The sequence below is a fragment of the Pecten maximus genome, unplaced genomic scaffold (assembly GCF_902652985.1).
Source record: "Pecten maximus unplaced genomic scaffold, xPecMax1.1, whole genome shotgun sequence".
Lineage (NCBI taxonomy): Eukaryota > Metazoa > Mollusca > Bivalvia > Pectinida > Pectinidae > Pecten > Pecten maximus.
In genome coordinates this window covers 1-10,028 of record NW_022981228.1, presented here as the reverse complement: position 1 = coordinate 10,028, position 10,028 = coordinate 1, and the positions used below count along the sequence as shown (strand labels likewise).

General features: G+C 33.4%; 1 long non-coding RNA gene across 1 annotated transcript; it reads right to left on the bottom strand.

Moving 5' to 3' along the window:
* Positions 1-416: 416 nt before the first annotated feature.
* Positions 417-1,945, bottom strand: LOC117319966. Its single transcript, XR_004530884.1, has 2 exons — positions 1,678-1,945; positions 417-1,025 (listed from the first exon to the last, which is right to left on the bottom strand). It is a non-coding gene; the product is annotated as an uncharacterized LOC117319966 (long non-coding RNA).
* Positions 1,946-10,028: the final 8,083 nt, after the last annotated feature.

Genomic DNA, 10,028 nt, shown 5'->3' with positions numbered 1-10,028 from the left:
ATACGTACATGTATGACTGTATTGATACCCGATGTTGATACTCCCAGTAGTAGTGATAGGTCAGACAAAGATGTATGTACTGTATCTGATACCCCCAGTAGTAGTGATAGGTCATACAAAGATGTATGTACTGTATCTGATACCCCCAGTAGTAGTGATAGGTCAGACAAAGATACCAGTGTAGGTGAAGCGAAGATTTGTGATCGTCAACATGGTGGTGGAGTCGAACCATATATGGTGAGAAATAATGAGCTGCATGTAAGTGAAATTATTGACATCTTACAAAATTGGTAAGTACTCCAGCAGTGAAACCGTCAGGTGGGGAAGCTTTTATGATTCAAGGGAAACATGTTGATGATAGATATTCTTTAGTGCTTTAAATAATTAATAGGTTTTCATCTGCAGCCCGCCTTGTGCGTATAAATGCTCGGATGTAAATCATTAATTAGTGGTGTTTTTTAGATATTTATTTAGATGTTTACTAGTGCTTTTGTATAATATGTTTTATGTTATTAGGGCTAGACTGCAAGAGTGCAATTATGGGGACTGCTCTGCGTACCTTTGGACATTGTCCACACCCTTGTGGCTAGTTCACATAACTTTATAGGATATATACTATTTAATTGTGTAATTTAGAAATAAAATAAATTAATTCTGAGAGTCTCATTTTTTCATTACACTGATTGAAACACATATTCACATATATTTTCTTGTCACTTGATCGGTACTCAAAATATTTTCTATAATAAAATTATATGGACTCATTGTAGAACCACGTCCTCGTCGTTGAGTCTGGAAACATTTCAAATGGCCAAGAGTTCTACATCATTCTAATTTGTTTTTTCAAATGAAAATGGTGTTTCGACATGTAATAACACCCATTCTTGCATAAAACACCGAGAAATAACACATTAATAATCAATAAACACCTTTAAAACCCATTCAGGTCCAGATTCAGGTCCTTTCAGGTCCATTCATGTCTTTAGGAGGACCCGTATTACCACCTTCCTTTCACTCGCACCTACCTGAGGTAGCAGTGTACAGTAAAAATGCCAAATTCTGAAAAATATGGCACATGCTTTAGATATGTAAACATTGCCAGTTAACCTTACATATAACCTCTAATAAAGTATATATATTTGAAATCTGTACAACATTTGCAATTTTAATAGAGCTCTGAAGGATAAGTAAACTGATATTTTCTGTGATTTTTAGAGCTGTGAATACCATGGTAACAGCTTAAAAAATTCTCAAAAATTGCAAAATATTATGATATTTGACCCAAAATGGCACAATTCTCTACACAATTTTTTTTCTGAAACCTATTTAAAATTAAATATCTCTATCCCAAAGACAGAATTAATCTTGTTTGGACATATGTTGTAAATTAAGTTTTTCCGCTATCTTACCTTTTCTGTGGGCTTCCATTTTGCGCTGTAGGCGAAACTAAATTTCCTGTGTAAACACACGTTCGGAAAATCCGGATATTTAAAATCCGGAACCAATTTATTGATTTTTGTTTTAATAAATGTGAAGCCTGTATGTACTACTTCATACTGGATATACCAATTATAGTGTACATTTATTTTTTCATTTTTTATACATATCATAATACAGGAGTTATTTGCTTAACAAAAAAATTGCCCATGGCCAGGCTGTCTTACTGTGGTGTGCTACCTGAGGACACCCCCTATCGCCGGTCCTACTAATTACAGCCCGGTACTGCCCGGTACTGCCCGGCACCGCCCGGTACTGCCCGGTGCTGCCCGGTACTGCCCGGGGAATATATATTGACCGCCCGGGCTTTTATTTATATCCAAACACTATTTAACCTATTATATATGGATAGATGGTAGCTTAATCAATAATATGGCAAAAAATGGTGAAAATATATTAATATTTGACAGAGTTATAGCTATGTGAAATTAGCGATCTCGCAACCTAGCGCTCGGGATGAGCCATAATCTTGTTATTTGCATTTATACGTCCGCCCGGGCTTTTATTTTTATCCAGACACAATTAAAATTATAATATATGGATAGATAATAGCTTTATCAATAATATGGTAAAAAATTATGGAAAAATATCAATATTTCACAGAGTTATAGCTACGACCTCGCAACCTAGCGCCCGGGATGGGCCATAATCTTGTTATTTGCAATTATACGACCGCCCGGGCTTTTATTTATATCAAGACACTATCAAAACTATGATATATGGATAGATGGTAGCTTAATCAATAATATGGTAAAAAATTGTGAAAATATATCAATATTTGACAGAGTTATACTTATGTGAAATTAGCGATCTCGTAACCTAGCGCTCGGGATGAACCATAATCTTGTTATTTGCATTTATACGCCCGCCCGGGCTTTTATTTATATCCAGACACAATTAAAACTTTAATATATGAATAGATAATAGCTTTATCAATAATATGGTAAAAAATTGTGAAAAAATATCAATATTGTACGGCCGGGCGGTAGCCAAATACCAATTATAACAATTATAAAAGGCCGGATTTTCTAAATCGCCGTAACTCAAACAATTTTACAGATATTTTCATAATTCTTTTTGATTTCACTTCCTTGACCTATACACTACATGTTCTGTTCATCGGTGGGGATATTTAACCACGCATGAAAGCCCGGGCAGTAAGATGTACGGCCGGGCGGTAGCCAAATACCAATTATAACAATTATAAAAGGCCGGATTTTCTAAATCGCCGTAACTCAAACAATTACAAAAATTACTACTCATGTCATGCATTGTTTCAATTTGCTTCGGGAAAAATAAACTATGTTTAAAGCTAAATTTCCCGCCTGAACAGAAAATGTACTACAAATATATGCTTAAATGATGAAGGTTTTGAAGAAAAATTGAACAAATATAGAAACAATTAACATTTGCTTATGAACTACATTCGTGTACAACGACCCGGAAGTGAAATGTTGAACTTAATCCGCCATTGTTGTCTCTACATTTTTATCATGTACATGTATATGTGTGTATGTAATCGTTTTGGTTTCCATAAAAAAAATCACAGTTACAGTTATTTTCAAGTCGAATTAACTTTTTTTTCTTTTCTATTATTTTCGATTGTTGTACAATGTGATTTGGAACTGTACGCATATGCTTTTAAAATTATATTATTAGTTTGTGTTAGATACAGAACAACATAATAAATTGTGAATGATACAGAAGAACATTGAATGTGAAATTAAATCATATAGCCACGATCTATTTAATGACTCCAAATGTTTAGTGCAAAAATGCTATATATGCATGTATATATGGCTAATTTTGTCCAAGTTACAAAGTGTATATCAAAGTGGTAATTAAAGTATGGCCTATGACCTGCTGTTATGCTTTGTTGAATATAGAAATTAAATCATTTCTATTTCAATTGATTAATCTCTATTTCATATTGATAAAAAGATACATCTAGATATCGAAAACTGAATACAAATATCTCTTTAATAAGGATATGGATCAAATATGAAAAAAACGCATTTCTATTTAAAAAAAAAACAGATCTGTATATTAAATTGTTATATAGAATATAGAAAGTATATTGAAAGTTGTGTGTGTATGCTAGTTTGTGTGCAATCATAAAATGTACCATTTTCCTTTAATTCATCGACATACCTTGATCTTTCCCACCTTCACTGTCCTTCTTTCTGCTTTTCTCATTAAATAATATTGTAAATACGTATCAATATTTAAGTCATCTTTATATATGTGTAATAATATTATTAGGAAATGGCGTCTATAATGTTCATGTAAGTTGTGCCAAATCCATTTGCTTTTAATGGCAACTAGATATGTTTAATCTAAATTAAACAGGTATATAGAATACCTTTTTTTTTTTTTTTTTTTAAATAATATCAATGATACTTCCTTTGTTCTTTGTTTGCACAAGATTCTTATATTGAATAATAAGTTACATTGATATATGTAAGGAATAATTCGTTTTTTTATTTTTTTTTTATTTTTTTTGGGGGGGGAGGGGGGGGGGGGGGGGGGGTCGTTTATTGGTGTGTAAAATGCATATTTTCAGATATTTTAAATTTTAAATGACGCAAGTTTTTTCAGTTTAAGTCGAAACAACCAATAGCGTACGGGATTTAGCGCGATGTGACCAAAAAAATGATACATGATGTACCTGAGAATGTAACTGAGAATTTTGGAATGTTTACAATAAGAAAACCATCCTTGTGCATTTCTGACACATAGACTTTTTTTTCATATAAATACACAAACACACGAAGAGTATAACACACATATGATAACTCAGTCCGAAGAACAACTCATCGCAACTTCCAAAATTGTTTTGACGTATATTGATGATAAACATTTTTTGTTTGTTTTTGTTTTTAAGTTTCGGAAGTTCTACAAATTAATTCAAGACGTTGATTCAGAAAGAAATACATATATATATCACATATATATGTATACCACTTAATATTGAGTCATCAGACGATTTATGCAAAGCGATGACAGTCATAATACCTATATCATGTCCACAATATTTTGAATGCAAAATATATGCATTAATACAAATTTCATTTTTTCTTAAAAAAAGCCCTAACTCTGATTAAAACCATTGACATCATGTTTCAAACAAAGGTAGTCCGCCTGAAGAAGTTTTTTGTTATTTTTTATATATAGATATCTATTGTTGACTAAAAGGTGTGATGTAAAATGAAGTTAAATGTATATACCTTGACATCCTTCCAAATCACAAAAAAAAATCTTAGCTTAAGAACTTCTTAAGCTTGAGTTTCTTAACAGTGAAATGTATATAATATAAATTACAGAAAACTGATTCAAGTTCGAATGATAATGTTTGGAACAGGCAAAAAAATATATATATATATCAGAGCGATCTTAGAGGTAAGAAGTTTTGTGATAACGGCTATCCTGGAGTAGGTATTGACAGTGAATCTTCGTTTGAGTAAAGATGCTGTCAATGGTGATGGCCAGTAGCTAATTGATGATCAATTGGATAGTAAGTCCGCTGAATTCTACTGCTATGCATAATTACCACGTGATACACTTGCCCAATCGTTTTCGAGGCACGAAATGTCACGTGTTATAAATGATGCATGTATATTTCCCAATTACAAAAAACATACCACCCAGACAAGGTGACGCCTCTTTACATTATGCCGGCTGGTGACAATTATTGCTTTAAAACAACAATTCATAATATTATGTTCGCAAATAACAACCGATTTCTCTGCTAACTAACACGTCAAACAAGACAATTTTCTAAGACACAATATATATGTCAAATAAAAAACGTAAATCATATGTCTAGGTTTGCATCAGGGTAAACACTGCCAAATTTATGATTTACAGTCTGACATTGATAAAATAGATGAAAACATGAAACGAAGCGTGTATGCAGGCGGAAGAAATTGTCGTTATAAATAATAATGAAATGAATATACACAAATACTCTGCAAATATGGGACGGCACTCATAATTTTGTGAATAGGATAAATATTGTTTTAAATGATTTTGTGTGACGTGACCAATTAAACAAATGAATTAATCAATTACAGAGTCCCCCCTCAAAACTCAGGAATTTAACAAAAATGATAAAGAGAGGTATAGGAAAAGTATTTCGAAAGATATTGGACAGTTACATACGTTTTGTTTACGTTGTATACTTACTCTATTGAATTATCATTTACATTTATGGATAGTGCTTACATGAATAAAGTCTGAAGTTCCTTCGAAAAGCCGCAAATGTGAACTTCAAAGATGATGATTAAGTATATGTCCATGAAATAAGATTGATGATACTTAAACACCTTAATTTCTCTATAAATACTTATATTGTGTACATAGTAAGTACCGGGCGGTCCAGAAAATGAAATAACAAGTCTGTAGCCTATGTAACGGCATAGGAAATTTCATACTTGTAAAATGCATAATATTTCAAGCATTTCCTTCTGTAAATGATAGCAAACTTTGCATTTAATTTAACAAAACAATTAACCAACCATCCAAACGATCCCATACTTAGCCCAGGCGGTCGTATAAATGCAAATACATGTAACAGCCATAACTCAAATATTGAAATTTTTCACCACTTTTGATCATATTATTAATAAAGCTACCATCTATCCGTATATTATAGTTTTAATAGCGTCTTGATATAAATATAAGCCCGGGCGGTCGTAAAAGTGCAAATAACAAGATTATGGGTAATCCAGAGCGCTAGGTTGCGAGATCGTAGCTATAACTCTGTGAAATATTGATTTTTTTTCACAATTTTTTACCATATTATTGATAAAGCTATTATCTATCCATATATTATAGTTTTAATAGTGTCTGGATATAAATAAAAGCCCGGGCGGTCGTATAATTGCAAATAACAAGATTACGGCTCATACCGAGCGCGAGGTTGCGAGATCGCTAATTTCACGTAGCTATAACTCTGTGAAATATTGATATTTTTTCATCATTTTTTGATCATATTATTGATGAAGCTACCATCTATCTGTATATCATAGTTTTAATAGTGTCTGGATACAAATAAAAGCCCGGGCGGTCGTAAAATTGCAAATAACAAGATTATGGCTCATCCCGAGCGCGAGGTTGCGAGATCGTAGCTATAACTCTGTGAAATATTGATATTTTTTCACAATTTTGTATCATATTATTGTTAAAGCTATTATCTATCCATATATTATAGTTTTAATTGTGTCTGGATAAAAATGAAAGCCCGGGCGGTCGTATAATTGCAAATAACAAGATTATGGCTCATCCCGAGCGCTAGGTTGCGAGATCGCTAATTTCACATAAGTATAACTCTATCAAATATTGATATATTTTCACAATTTTTTTATCATATTATTGATTAAGCTACCATCTATCCATATATCATAGTTTTGATAGTGTCTTGATAAAAATGAAAGCCCGGGCGGTCGTATAATTGCAAATAACAAGATTATGACTCATCCCGAGCGCGAGGTAGCGAGATCGTAGCTATAACTCTGTGAAATATTGATATTTTTTCACAATTTTGTATCATATTATTAATAAAGCTATTATCTATCCATATATTATAGTTTTAATTGTGTCTGGATAAAAATGAAATCCCGGGCGGTCATATAATTGCAAATAACAAGATTACGGCTCATCCCGAGCGCTAGGTTGCGAGATTGCTAATTTCACATAAGTATAACTCTGTCAAATATTTATATATTTTCACCATTTTTTAATCATATTATTGATTAAGCTACCATCTATCCATATATCATAGTTTTGATAGTGTCTTGATAAAAATGAAAGCCCGGGCGGTCGTATAATTGCAAATAACAAGATTATGACTCATCCCGAGCGCGAGGTAGCGAGATCGTAGCTATAACTCTGTGAAATATTGATATTTTTTCACAATTTTGTATCATATTATTAATAAAGCTATTATCTATCCATATATTATAGTTTTAATTGTGTCTGGATAAAAATGAAATCCCGGGCGGTCATATAATTGCAAATAACAAGATTACGGCTCATCCCGAGCGCTAGGTTGCGAGATTGCTAATTTCACATAAGTATAACTCTGTCAAATATTTATATATTTTCACCATTTTTTTATCATATTATTGATTAAGCTACCATCTATCCATATATCATAGTTTTGATAGTGTCTTGATATAAATAAAAGCCCGGGCGGTCGTAAAATTGCAAATAACAAGATTATGGCTCATCCCGAGCGCGAGGTTGCGAGATCGTAGCTATAACTCTGTGAAATATTGATATTTTTTCACAATTTTGTATCATATTATTGTTAAAGCTATTATCTATCCATATATTATAGTTTTAATTGTGTCTGGATAAAATTGAAAGCCCGGGCGGTCGTATAATTGCAAATAACAAGATTATGTCTCATCCCGAGCGCTAGGTTGCGAGATCGCTAATTTCACATAAGTATAACTCTGTCAAATATTGATATATTTTCACCATTGTTTATCATATTATTGATTAAGCTACCATCTATCCATACATAATAGTTTAAATAGTGTTTAGATATAAATAAGAGTCCGGGCGGTCAATATATATTCCCCGGGCAGTACCGGGCGGTACCGGGCAGTACCGGGCAGCCCCGGGCTGTAATTAGTAGGACCCCCTATCGCCGAAGAAAATTTCTAAAACTGGCGACTTTTGTTTGTTTTTGTGAACAATGATGAAAATAAATTGTTTCTTCAACTTAATCTTTGTTTAATTATACACCATGTTATACAAGTTAATGTATAGAAGGTTAAGAAGTATGTGTGACTATTTCTAAGTACTTTTATTTACAAATAAACTTGACAAGATGATCCTACAAAAGGTTTCCACAGTGTTCTGTTCGTTGCTGTTTATTTTGTCATTATGTTACACAAGTTAATGTATAGAAGTGTGAATATTTAATACATTTACTTATTAAACACTTTGACAAGATGATCATACAAAGGGTTGTTATCTAACTCCCCCCACTCTGTCCGTTCCTTTGCCAGATCTAAAACAGATTGCCGACGTTTAGTAAGTAAGGTCGTGATGTCATACTTACCTCCTGTTTTCTCTACGTTCTGTTTAACGTGACGTTCACAATCAGTGAACATGTCTACATCTGATGTCCACCTGGCTATGTGATGTAGACAATTATACCCAAGTTTATCTACAGCTGTAGTTAGTGCTGGGTATAACTTACACAGCTCTAAACTAAGCTCCCTGTGTCCCTGACTACAACTAACATGTAATATTGTATACCCGTTGTTACCTACAGCTGTACACTGGGAGACACGAATGTACTAGTTTTTTCATATTTTCTACTAATTCTGAAATTTTCACCAATTTTACCAAAAAAGATCTAATTTAACCCAACCCAGTCCATTTTTTCAGCATCGTATCTAATTATGAATTTTCATGGCTAATTTTCGACGGTCAAAGCTAGTTCTGTGAATCATATCCAATTTAACATGACCACCGTCTAATTCTATCGAGCTATCTAGAAATCATGAACTTTACACTATTTATTTCATGACTATCTAAAAGTTTCCCCGACAGTCTAGAAATGTCCGACAGGATCTATTTTTTCTCCACTGACGCTAATTCTGCTCCTCGAATCTAGTATTGACGGAGCAATCCAGTTTTCGTGAAAATCGCCTAATATTAAACGTCATGACGAATATTGCGAGATTCGCCTCGGGCGGTTCTGTCACGCGGCAATACCAGCACTGCCAGCCGTAGACTACTTTACCTGGACAGCAGCCATCCGTGATTTATTCATTTCGAATTTTCCCGACTTTTCTAAAAACAGCATTTTTAGTCTTATAATTTTTACTGGTAAATTACATTGCTTTGTATAATTTGAAAAAGACTGTCAAGCAAGGAAATGACTAGGTTCTTCAAACTTATAATGATTTGTGTATTTTGAGGTTTATATTTAACATATAAAGACAAAAGTATCGGAGACAAAATGTCCTTTGTATCAATCCGATTGCATTATCGGAAAAGATCTGACAAGCAGTATTGAAAGTCACGCAAGGTCTCCCACTTGTCACATCGATTTGACATAAACACGCCCAAGTCCCTAACTAAGACAACTCATACCATAGATTGATCCTATCAAGATAGCAATCAACCTTTTTTTAATTTCAAAATCCACTTAACGGCAACACAGCCGTTTATTTTCAGTAAAACATTTTGTAATCACAGAGTATTGGACAAGCAGCATCAACTGTGTTAGTCAAGGATTAAAACCAAACTGGGCATTTAAAATGATTGTTGTCAGTAACCTGTATATAAATACATGTACTATATATATATGTATAACTTAGCAACACAAATGACGAAGGAAGACAACTTTTTGACTCGTGCCCTGACCGGGCCTCGAACTCACGATCTACGGCACCCAATCGCATAGCCAGAAATACCCGCAGTTCTTAAAAAAGAACGTTATGGCAGTTGTCCCAATGGCGGGGCAAGTGATGTCGTCGAGTCCGGATACGAATGTACACATGATATAT